Source organism: Coregonus lavaretus, assembly GCF_964263955.1.
Source record: "Coregonus lavaretus genome assembly, chromosome: 39".
NCBI classification, from domain to species: domain Eukaryota; kingdom Metazoa; phylum Chordata; class Actinopteri; order Salmoniformes; family Salmonidae; genus Coregonus; species Coregonus lavaretus.
In genome coordinates this window covers 28,322,891-28,335,415 of record NC_140026.1, presented here as the reverse complement: position 1 = coordinate 28,335,415, position 12,525 = coordinate 28,322,891, and the positions used below count along the sequence as shown (strand labels likewise).

Sequence of the window (12,525 nt, the reverse complement as noted above, 5' to 3'; positions counted from 1 at the left end):
TGATTTCTCTATTGCACTACATCATTGATAAGTCATATACCTCCACCACACTACTTTGTATGCATCAGTAGGGATTAAGAAGTGAGTATACACAATGCCCACTGAAAAAAAGTGGGTGTACGATTTATACCTGTGTATACCCTCCACTACACCACTCTCCTACTTGAGTGCGCTGGTATTACGGTTGTTGATCTTTCAGAATCACGAACCTGTCACATACTAAAGGCCTATAGGTTCGCCACTGCGTAACATGTCTATAATAGATAAGGCTGTTAAGATATTAATGTTTCAAGAAAGGAGTGTATATATTTGGCCTGGCGAAGGGGTTTTATGCGCTGACAGAATGGAAGCTGATAATTACGAGTTTTCCTATTGGCCTGCCTGGTTATTGGAGAAAACATACGCTTAAAGTACTTTGCTTCCTCTTTCAAAATATAATTTGGTGAATCATGGGTGACTCCGTCATTTGTAACAAGTTTCAGTAAATTCTTTTTGGTAGCATTTCTATGTTGAAGATTTTTTTTTAAATGGTGCATTTTTCCCCATATTCCACCCAGTTCGCTTAATTTTTTTATAACATATTACACTTGATCTTTCTTGAATAAGTTCCTCCATTTCTTTTAGTTTTTCCTCTAACGTATTTTAGGAAAGTTTTAAGTCAGATCGGCGTGTACCACTCTACTAGGTGTTTGGAAGCTGTTGGGACTGTTCATTCCTTGGATCTCATGGACTATTAGCAACATTGTTGTAAAGCTTTTTGTGAGTCTAATTTACAAACCAATTCGTGGGACGGATGGAGGGACAAAGATCCTTCCAGCCTACCACAGCTAAGCCCCCTCTTTCTCTCTCTCTCTCTCTCTCTCTCTCTCTCTCTCTCTCTCTCTCTCTCTCTCTCTCTCTCTCTCTCTCTCTCTCTCTCTCTCTCTCTCTCTCTCCACTTAACTACTTGGTAATTCCTCTTGGTCTATCCCTGCTTGCCACAGAGGCTAGCTCACTCCTACACAGTAAAAAATGGGGTGTTAATATTTCAGAGTAAAGTTATTTTAACCCAGATAGAGTATTTTCAACATTTTTGAGAGTAAAGTTGCTCTATCAGTGGAGTTAAAAGTGAGTGTAAAAATCTGCAGATACGCAGTGACAATTTCAACTCTACAGCAGTGATGAATACCCGCCACTCTGCTTTGCTGAAGTTTGGCACGTACGTTGGTGGAGGAAGATTGCGAAGGAGTAGCTAGGCCACAGATATTGCTAGGTAAGTTACATCCCCGTTTTTTCAACACCAAACCGGTATTTTTTAACTTTACATAATTTTAGAGTTGTGCTGATGTCAAGGTCATATTTTAAGTTACGAGTTCCATGCGGCGGTCCCCCTTGCAGTGACCTCGTCATCAGCCAGCTAAATTAGCTTGTAAGTTCAGATGGTTGACAGTAATAACTGTTATATGATATACCCATGGAATATGTTTGATATTTTTGTGAATGGCTTGCTGTTTCATATGGCTAAAAATAGGTAACGTTAACTTAGCTAATCAGTTCGTTTGAAGGACACCACCGTTTGGCATGAGCGCAGATTGTGCTTGTCATGCGGTTAGCTAGCTTGCAATCAGTATCGGTAACTGTCTTTCTTTGTGTTGCAATATTTTCACGAATGAAGTTTGTCAGAATGGTAAATACGTAAAATAACGTTCGCTAACAACAAAACATTTATACAGATAGTATTGTTAGCTAACGTTATTGTATAGCTTCCCAGGCTTCCTTACACTAACGTTAACTGTTTTTTATAAAGCTATATATAACGGTAATGTTAGCATGCTTCTGATAGTTAGCCAGCTAATGTTGGTGTTATAAAACGATAACTTAGATCACTGATTTGCATGACGGGTTTGTTTAACATTGCTTAACCATTTTAATGGTTAGCTACTGTTCGAACTAAAATGGCTAATGAGCTAGCTAACTTTGACACATAGCTAATTATTTGGTAGCTAATGGGACAATGTGCCTCTAAACTTGAACTAGCCTACACCCATTTGCTGCAGAAAATGGCAGCTTAACGTTATATTCAACCAGCACAACTTTGTCTACTTCAGCCTTTGTAATTGCAGTGTAACGTCTAAGTAATGCATAGTGCATTGCGTAGCTAGTACTACTGAGATAAATGGATAGTTAGCTAACGCTTAGTTGAACCAGCACTAAATGATGATTTTGAATATATATTTTCTTTGTTAACAGAGGCAAAATGCTGTTGCGTGTTCAGCTCGGGGAAGAGCAGAAATACGTCAAGCTATCTGAGCTGACATTCAATGCTTTCTTGAAAGAAGGTAGGTATAATAGGTTAAAGCAATACATATCACCCTACTGACAAAATAATACAGCATTAAGCTATTATCTTATGATATCTATTTAGGTCTATAGTCATTTCTGCTGTGCTTTATATTTTCAGTAACATAAAATCAGGTGCAGATCCTTGTCTTTCATCATTTTGTGAACACATGAGGCAACCTTAAGTATGAACTTGGATTCTTGTGAGAAGGGAATGCATGTTTTTCTTTTTTTTCTTCTTTTTTTAACAGTGTGTCTAAAATTCAACATACCAGAAAGCAGAAAGCCAGACATTAAGGTGTATGACCAGTCTGACACAGAAGTTGACTCAGATGTTTTTGAAGAATTAGTAAAGGAGTCACCTGGAACTTTCAGAATCATGCTGGGCAATGGACTTGGTATTCATTCATTCAATTAGTTTTTTAGTTTAAAGGCCAGAATGAGAACCTTTATTGTCTTAAAAATAACAGTTTATTGTAATATGTTTCTATGTTTTGCACAAATTTCATAATGAACAGATACCTCTCATTCATCATCATGCTCGGGTACATCTGATGACACCATCATTCTGAATTTCACTGTGTGTGACGATGTTGAAGAAGTAGCGGCTGGCGAAGGAAGCCAGCCTAAAAGGCCATGCCACATAAACTATGAGGCAAAAGCAGTAAGTGGTGAACATTGCTGTTAAGTCCAATCTGAATGTTGTTTCATCATGTGACAGCATTACATATTGTTTTACAATTACGGAAAGCACATTTCTTTCCACCTATAGCTGATTGAAAAAATCCTAACATCAAAGCCTGGTGGTGAACGCATTATGCAAGAGTATGGAAAAACCAAATCTCTGACAGATGCCACCAGAAGACAGATGATCAACATACTTGCTGCTGAGATGACAGAAACACATGGGTAAGCATTAAGCATATAGATGGGCTGTAAAGAAACATTGTTATTATTTTCCGGTTATTAATTATGTAAAATGTGTTGTGCAATATCAATTCAGTGTGATGTTAACTTTGAATTCATATGCTAGGACATCCCCCCCCAAAAGTGTCAGAGTGATGTATGCACAGGGGATAGTAGCTTTGTTTCCCTATCTAGAAGACCCATACTCACAACATGGATATGTAAGTAAATGGGTTATTGCAACATTATGCACATATTCACTCTATGAAATGGGAATAGTACTCCTTTATAATTTATTTATAATAATATAGGATCATTACTACGATCCGGAGAGTGGTTCCGGATACCTTGCATGGCGATTGAAGACCATACAAAGAAAAACAGCAGAGGAAAGAGGTGCCTCAGTCAGCAAATCTCCTAAAGGTATGTTTTCTGATCAGTGACATGTAATTATAATGGTGACCTGTGAATTGTACAGAAAGGATTTCTTAACACTGTATTTTGTCTTATGTTGGTGGGCCAGGCCGTGATCGTCAGCCCTTCACCTATGACAGAGAGCCATCTGATGAGGATGTGGAAGCAGCTATTGCTGTTTTGAGACACTCTGCTGATGAAAACACTGTCCGTGAGAAGATGAAAATGACCTTCATATATCGGCAAGCAATGGTCAACGATGAAGCCAAATCATCAGATGTCTTCTCGGTCTTCCCAAGATTTCTGGACACACCAGGACTGGTATGACAACTTAATTCACTGCATCACCAAAAATATCCAATGAAGAATAAGGTAACACTCATTATTTCTGTCTTTGTGTGTTACATTGCAGATAGAACAAGATTTCAGACTTCTGTTTGGTGAGGCCACAGCCAACAAATTCTTGGAGAAGTGGCCAACCACTTTCAAAGCAAAAGTAATAAAGGAAAGCCATGGACTTGTATCCACCACAGAACTCTTGGATTTGATGCGCAATGCTGAGTCAGCTGCTGAAGTTGAGAATGGTATGAATGAACTGTTTTACTTTTTATGTGGATAATGTAGGTGTGCATTATATGTCCATAATGGTGCAAGTTGTGAATAAGAATGTTATGCTACGGCACAATGTTAACCAGGTTTTTATTTACTTATTTGTAGGCTGGGACAGTGACATGTCTGCCATCTTGCTGCTGCTACATTTGCTACCACCATCTGCACAAGGTAGAAAGAGGCCGGGAAAGATGTCTGCATATCAAGCTGTAGATCAGCTCATCAGATTTCAAAAGGTATGCTTAACAGTTGTTTAAAATATATATTCCATCATCTCAATCTTGTGCACAGTTTGAGGTGATCTTATCTATTGTCAGAGGTTAGTCACCAAAACAATTCTGTTGAATGTGTTTTTTTTGTAGGTTGGAACCAGTGTGCAGCAGCATCTTGACAACATCACCCAAAGCAGTCAGCCCTACCTTCTCGCCCAGGGATCCACACAGAGCAGCATTCACTCCTACTTCATTGTGGTTGACAAGCATGCTCTTCCATGCAAGGCAACAGGTTCAGTAGGAGCTTTTGACGAAGTCTTTAAAGCCCATTACGTATTTGGTACGTCATACAGTTCTTCCTTGAGCAGCTTTTTCACTTTTGTGCAAACAACCATCTATAACATCGACATGGGGGAAACAAAGGAGACTCCTAGAGTTGCTGAGTTGCGAGCAAGAATGGTGCGTTAGTTGAGATAAAACTATGAAGTGTTTTCTTTGCAAAAGTGACCATGGAAGTCCAAACAACCTTGTTAAGCACCTTAAGATAATTCATGGGCTATGTACAGGCAGGACTCTTTTTCTGAAATGTGGTCAAGAAGGATGCTCACGTTCTTTTGGTAGCTTTTCTGGTTTTAGAAAACATCTTAACAAGTGCCACGGAGAAAGTTTAGTAGATTCTATAGAAGAAGACCCTCAAAGTACCGTCAACACCAGTAATATTTCTCATGTTGAAGTGTCGACTGAATGTTTAGAGGCTGAGTCAGAGTTATCTTCGCCATACATTGTAAATAGTTGTGCAGCTGTTATTTCTGATCTAAAGGCAGCAGGTGTTGGTCAAAGTACAGTAAATACTGTAGTGATTTCCATGGAAGAGATTGTTCACGATATTCATCAGCATGCTAAAGAAACAGTGATAAAGCATGTATTTAGTAATGAAAGAGAAACAGAAATGTGCAAGAAAGTTGAGGCGTGTTTTGAGGGGTTAGAGAATCCTTTCACAGTTCTAAATTCGGAATACAAGCGATCAAAATTTATGACTGCCAAGTGGGAAATAGTAGAACCAGTTGAATGTGTGATTGGTTCAAGATTTGACACAAGACGAAATAAAAAGACTGGAACATATGATCAGGTAGTAGTTCAAGATAAATTCATGTATATTCCAATTTTATCTACACTGCAGTCAATATTTAAAAGTCAGTATTTTGCAGAAATGTTGCAAAGCTCAGCTACCAGCAACTCTAGACTGAGAGATATTTGTGATGGATCTTTTTTTTAAAGTCACCCCCTGTTCTCAACTGAGAAGCAGACAATACAGGTCCAGATGTTCTATGATGATTTTGAGGTCGCCAACCCATTGGGTTCCAAGCGAGGTATTCATAAATTGGGTGGAGTATATTTTACTTTAAGAAACTTCTCTCCAAAATGGAATTCTTTTTTGGCTAACATACGCCTGTGCGCCTTATTTCATACTCAAGATGTTAAACGATATGGTTTTAGTGAAATTTTTGCTCCCATTGTTCGAGACATTAAAGTGTTAGAGAGCGATGGTATTGAGATTCCATTATACAGTGGTTATGTACGTGGCACTGTAGTACAGGTAACAGGTGATAATTTGGGTTTGCATAGTTTGTTTGGTCTGGTGGAGTCTTTCAGTGCAAGGTACTGTTGCAGGTTCTGTTTAGCAGAAAAGGAGGACTTTCAAACAGAATTCTCTGAAGATTCTTCCAAAATAGTTTTACGCACCAAAGATATGCATACTGCTCACTGTCAAGAAATGGCTTGTAATCCATCCCTTCCGTATGTTTTTGGTGTGAAAAGGTCATGCATATTAAATTCATTGAGGTATTTTCACACAACTGAGAACTTCTCAGTTGATGTGATGCATGATGTGTTAGAAGGGGTTGGCCAGTACGAATTGAAGTTATTATTTCTGTATTTGAATGAAAAACATGTTACATCAGGAGAAATACATTCAAGAATACAAAGTTTTGATTATGGTTTCACAGAGAGAAATAACAGGCCTGTGACTGTTAATTTAAGTGAAGGATCTAATGATCTGGGACTGAATGCAATTCAGTCCTGGTGCTTACTTAGGAATGTTCCTCTTATCTTTGGAGATTTTGTAACTTCTACTGACCAACACTGGGGCCTGCTTCTTTTATTATTGCAAATAATTAACATTATATTCTCGCCCATGTTATCTCAAGGTCTATGTGTATATTTAAAACATTTGATTGTTGATCACCATACACTGTTTAAGAAGTTGTATCCTCAGAAAAAACTTTTACCAAAGCACCATTTTCTTATCCACTATCCCCGCTGCATCCAGAAAATAGGGCCTGTACTTCATAGTTGGTGTATGAGGTATGAAGGCAAACATAATTTTTTCAAAAAACAGCTTAAATCGTTTAAAAATATTACCAAAACGCTGGCAAAAAAGCATCAGAATCATATGGCATATAGTTGGCGAAGATCAACAACTTTTAGTCGGTTAGATATTGGTCCAGGAAAAATGGTGGCTTTAAATATGGTAAAAGGAGGTTCTGAAATTGCTTTGGCAATGCAAGTGCCCAGTAGCATTCAGGTTATGAAGGTTAATTGGGCTAAACATAATGGGTATGTTTATCGCCCACACTTGGTTATCTGTGGCGAAGTTGACTCTGAAGTGCCCTTGTTTTATCAGATTGAGTCAGTTCTGATAATGTGTGAAAAACTGTTACTACTCACAGTGCCTTTAGTTACAGTAACTTTTCAAGAACATTTCCATGCATATGAGGTGATCAGATCAAAGCATGATTTAGTTTTTTTTCATGTCGACAACCTGCACTACCCTAGACCTTTTGACATACAAAGGTCATATGGAGGAAATGACACAGCTCTCCTTGTTGTGCCATATTGCTTTCTCTGGTGAACATTTTTATGATGTTATACTTCTGTCATAGACAAGGCAATGGGTGTACAATGTAAATTCACGGACATTGAAATTATACTTTTTTTTTTCAATACATGTGGGTGCTCTCATCTTGTATTATTGTGCTTTGTTTTATTTGATAGTATTGATATTTCTATAATTCAGTAACACTACATCATATGATTTAAATAAAAAATAAAAAAACACTGTAGAGAAATGAAAAGTAAATATCATTACACTTTAAAGTGTCATTTTTTAAAGTAAAATTGTAGTTGACTTAACTCTATACAGTGTAATCATATTACTCTCAACAGTGTGATTAAACTACAGTGTTAAATATTTTGACACATTTCATTGTTATTTTTTACACAATATGGAGTAGAATTAACTCTAAAAGTTTTACACTGACCAAAGAGTACATTTTACACTGATTTTGAGTGGGACCAAATGTTATCTGAAACAGAGTTAAATTCAACTCGATAGGAGTTAAATTAACACTTCTGTTTTTACTGTGTACCTACTGATTACACTTCATAGGTAGTTTGTGATACGGTACACTACGTATCAGCGGGGGCTTTTTTGGGTATAACACCAACGAGTAATCCAATATTTATGTATAGTTTGCTCTGTACTATTTTAATACGTGGCGCGGCTCTTACTGTGTGGTTTCTCACTGTTCATGCAGGTTACGTTCCGCCACGAGGTTTAACTATTTGTTATAAGCGCGGTATAATCCCAGACACTCCTGCTAGCGGCTGGTCCTCCCTTTCTAATTGACCGGACAGCATGCTCACGGGAGAGTCACACTCGCAAAGTCCCGGGTATAGGGTTTCAGTTAAATTATCTTTAACTGTGTTGGGTACTAACTTTAAACTTGAAATATTAAATATCCTTATTCATGTTACCATATTAGAACTGAGGGTATATACATCTACTGAGTGAGAAAGGGGAGTGCAGGAATAACATGTTATTGTTAAATCTCAGGTATCCTATGGAGAGGAGAAGGGTCACAGTCTGGTTCCAGTCAACAGATAAGGTAGGACAGATGTGAGTTGGGAGGAGTGAGGAATTTGTGCAGTGGTCAGGTCAGATGAAGTGAGAAAGAACAGGCATCAAATCAAATCAAAATGTGCCAAATACAACAGGTGTGAAATGCCTTACAGTGAAATGCTTACTTACAAGCCCTTAACCAACAATGCAGTTTTAAGAAAATAAAAAAAGTGTTTAGTAAAAAATAGATAAGTGAATATAAAAATAGCAAATAATTAAAGAGCAGCAGTAAAATAAAATATCAGTAGGGAGGCTATATACAGGGGGTACAGGTACAGAGTCAATGTGCTGGGGCACCGGTTAGTCAAGGTAATTGAGGTAATATGTACATGTGGGTAGAGTTAAAGTGACTATGCATAGATAATAAACAGAGTCCTGTCTAGCACTAGAGTCACTAGAGTCCTGTCTAGCAACAGAGATGTATTGGCTGTCCAGATGTGCAAGGAGGAGACTCAGCATAGGATGAAAGTATAAATATGTGCTTGTGTAAACATGTCTTTGTCTTATGCAGCTGTGTGACCCAGTGGGTGAATAAACTTGGTTTGAGCTTTACTAGTCGTCCGTGAGTTTTACTCTGTTTATTTAGAATCTAACAACTGAAAGCAGGGGTTCAGCACTTTGTCTGGGTAGAGGACAAACACCCTATAGGCTAGACTCCCAGTACTCCTTTAGTATGCCTTAAACACAGTTACCCTCGAGCTCCCCTTTTGGTTTCCTGCTTGAGTCAACAATATGGTCTGGCCATGGTGCACCGAAGGTGAACCCCCTAAGCCTATAGTTGTTATAATGTTACTTTACTTCCTAACACTTTATTCAACAAATAAATTAACTACTTAATGAAAACTAGTAACACTTCCTTTTTTGGTTTCACAACTGATAGATTTTATTGATTTGTTATAGAAATTACACTCTACAGTTGCTTCTAACACTTAAGCTCTGTGCTTACCTTGCACACAACACCTGACAAACACAACGAGAACTTATAGGACACTAATGACACTAAACGATAACAGGTGTACAATACCAGACCAGAACAAACGAACATAGAAACATACAACGGTGGCAGCTAGTATTCCGGAGACGATGAACGCCGAAGCCTGCCCGAGCAAGGAAGAGAGGCAGCCTCGGCCGAAACCGTGACACTATGCCTCACCTGACTACAGCCACGCAACACATCCTCTCCCTTACACGTGACATTTAAGCAAAGTTTCCTTCATACGTGAAGACGCCCATGTGCCATCCGGCAGCTCCACCAGCTCTAACCCAGGGCTTGAGTTCGACGGGGATGTCGCGATATAAGATGAACCTCCGCCCTCCAGCAGAGGAACATCTGCATACAGTCTACCCACACCCGTCATTTCCTCCCTGCCTTTGACTGGGTTATGCTGCTCTCCAGCTGCTTGTGATTGAGTCTTTGTTCTTCCTTGTTTCAGTGTTACCAGAGTCCTGTCTGGAGACTGGAGGAGTCCTCCGGTCATATTGACCAGGCTCATTCACGACAATGTGCACACAAACACACACACACACACACACACACACACACACACACACACACACACACACACACACACACACACACACACACACACACACACACACACACAAACACACACAAACACAGTCTTATCAAAGGGAGATATCCTACAGAGTTCACCATCATTCCTTATCTCCACTGCCCTTCTGTCTGCCTTAAAGTCTGCGCAGATCGCTCGTGGGACCCTTCAAGGCATGTGGCTGAGTTTGTTTCTGCTTTCATCAATGAACCAGTCAATAAAGTGAGTAAGTTTACATGCAGACTAATAATTCGGTATTAAACTGATTTATGGCAGTAGGCCTAGTATGGCAAATTGTCTTGTAAACACTTTACTCTGCTTATCTTAATTGGGGTAAGGTCAAAATCGAAGTAAGCATACGTCAATTAAAACACCTGGTTTTCTGAGCAAACTTTTAAATTATGAAAATATGCAAACAGCTTAATCCAGCAGTGTATTTGATCTGCGCATGTGACAGCACCGGTAGCGTAAACCTCCCTCTTATGTGCGAGTGAAGTGAGTTCGGAAAAACTGAAAGTATGCATCATAGAAATAGTTTTCACATACAAACTTTATACAGTGCCTTCAGAAAGTATTCATACCCCTAATTTATTCAACATTTTGTTGTGTCTGAATTCAAAATTAATTAAATTGTTAGTTTTTTCTCACCCATCTACACAAAATACCCCATAATGACAAAGTGAAAACATGTTTTTTGACATTTTAGCAAATGTATTGAAAATGAAGTATGTAAATATCTCATTTACATAAGTATTCACACCCCTGAATCAATACATGTTAGAATCACCTTTGGCAGCGATTACAGTTGTCTTACCCAGAGTCTTTCTGGGTAAGTCTCTAAGAGCTTTGCACACCTGGATTGTACAATATTTGTACATAATTCTTTAAAAAATGATTCAAGCTCTGTCAAATTGGTTGTTGATCATTGCTTGACAGCCATTTTCAAGTCTTGCCATGGGTTTTCAAAACTGTAACTAGGCCACTAGTGTTTTATGTTATTGTCTGCTGAAAGGTGAATTTGTCTCCCAGTGTCTGTTGGAAAGCAGACTGAACCAGGTTTTCCTCTAGAATTTTGCCTGTGCTTAGCTCTATTCCATTCCTTTTTATCCTAAAAAAACGAATTATTCCTTGCCGATGACAAGCATCTCCATAACATGATGCAGCCACCACCATGCTTGAAAATATGAAGAGTGGTACTCAGTGATGTGTTGTATTGGATTTGTCCCAAACAAAATGCTTTGTATTCAGGACATAAAGCCTTATTGCAAACAGGATACAGTACATGTTTTGGAATATTTTTATTCTGTAAAGGATTCCTTCTTTTCACTCTGTCACTTAGGTTAGTATTGTGGAGTAACTACAATGTTGTTGATCCATCCTCAGTTTTCTCCTATCTCAGCCTGTAACTGTTTTAAAGTCACATTTGGCCTCATGGTGAAATCCCTTCCTCTCCGGAACTGAGTTAGAAAGGACGCCTGTATATTTGTAGTGACTGGGTGTATTGATACACCATCCAAAGTGTAATTAATAACTTCACTATGCTTTACCCATCTACCAATAGGTGCCCTTTGCGAGGAATTGGAAAAAGTCCCTGCGCTTTGTGGTTGAATCTGTGTTTGAAATTCACTGCTCGACTGAGGGACCTTACAGATAATTGTATGTGTGGGGTACAGAGATGAGGCAGTCATTCAAAAATCATGTTAAACACTATTATTGCACACAGAGTGGTGAGTCCATGCAACTTATTATGTGACTTGTTAAGCAAATGTTTACTCCTGAACTTATTTAGGCTTGCCATAACAAAGAGGTTGAATACTTATTGACTCAAGACATTTCAGCTTTTCATTTTTAATTAATTTGTAAAAATGTCTAAAAACATAATTCCACTTTGACATTATGAGTTATTGTGTGTAGGCCAGTGACACAAAATCCACAAAATGTGGAAAAAGTCACAGGGTTTGAAAACTTTCTAAAGGTATTATGTATGTTCGAACTCAGAATCAAATAGGCTTAGCAAAAATAAAATGGTCTCTGTTGTAGAACGTTGATTTTGATTGCCGATTTCTGCATTAATTTAAGTCCCATCAGGTAGCCTGATTTCAGAGGTGTCCAAGTAAACAGGATTATTAGGGAAATTGTTCTTCTTGCAAAGCATGTAAACGTTTTAAGCAAACTATTATATTAATCTGACTATCAACAATAATCATTTTATTGTGTGAATGTAACCTTACTCAGTGATTTAAATCGATGGCACTGAGGAGTTTATCACATCAGTCACAGGCTTCATTAATACAGTAAGTGCATCGACGACGTCATCCCCAGAGTGACCTTACGTACAGTGGGGAGAACAACTACTTGATACACTGCCGATTTTGCAGGTTTTCCTACTTACAAAGTATGTAGAGGTCTGTAATTTTTATCATAGGTACACTTCAACTGTGAGAGACGGAATCTATAACAAAAATCCAGAAAATCACATTGTATGATTTTTAAGTAATTAATTTGCATTTTATTGCATGACATAAGTATTTGATACATCAGAAAAGCAGAA

The 12,525-nt window shown here is 38.3% G+C and overlaps 1 protein-coding gene and 2 long non-coding RNA genes across 3 annotated transcripts in view; 2 read left to right on the top strand and 1 right to left on the bottom strand.

Moving 5' to 3' along the window:
* LOC311113016 (NACHT and WD repeat domain-containing protein 2-like) overlaps nucleotides 1-12,525 on the bottom strand; it is a gene marked incomplete at both ends in the record, with an annotated part of 88,326 nt that overhangs the window by 53,174 nt on the left and 22,627 nt on the right. The window lies entirely within an intron of this gene.
* LOC311113017 lies at nucleotides 2,368-3,642 on the top strand. The gene is made up of 5 exons (XR_014610947.1): nucleotides 2,368-2,717; nucleotides 2,838-2,983; nucleotides 3,092-3,228; nucleotides 3,353-3,446; nucleotides 3,537-3,642. It is a non-coding gene; the product is annotated as an uncharacterized lncRNA (long non-coding RNA).
* On the top strand, nucleotides 3,912-5,137 carry LOC311113018. Its single transcript, XR_014610948.1, has 4 exons — nucleotides 3,912-3,960; nucleotides 4,052-4,223; nucleotides 4,357-4,484; nucleotides 4,611-5,137. It is a non-coding gene; the product is annotated as an uncharacterized lncRNA (long non-coding RNA).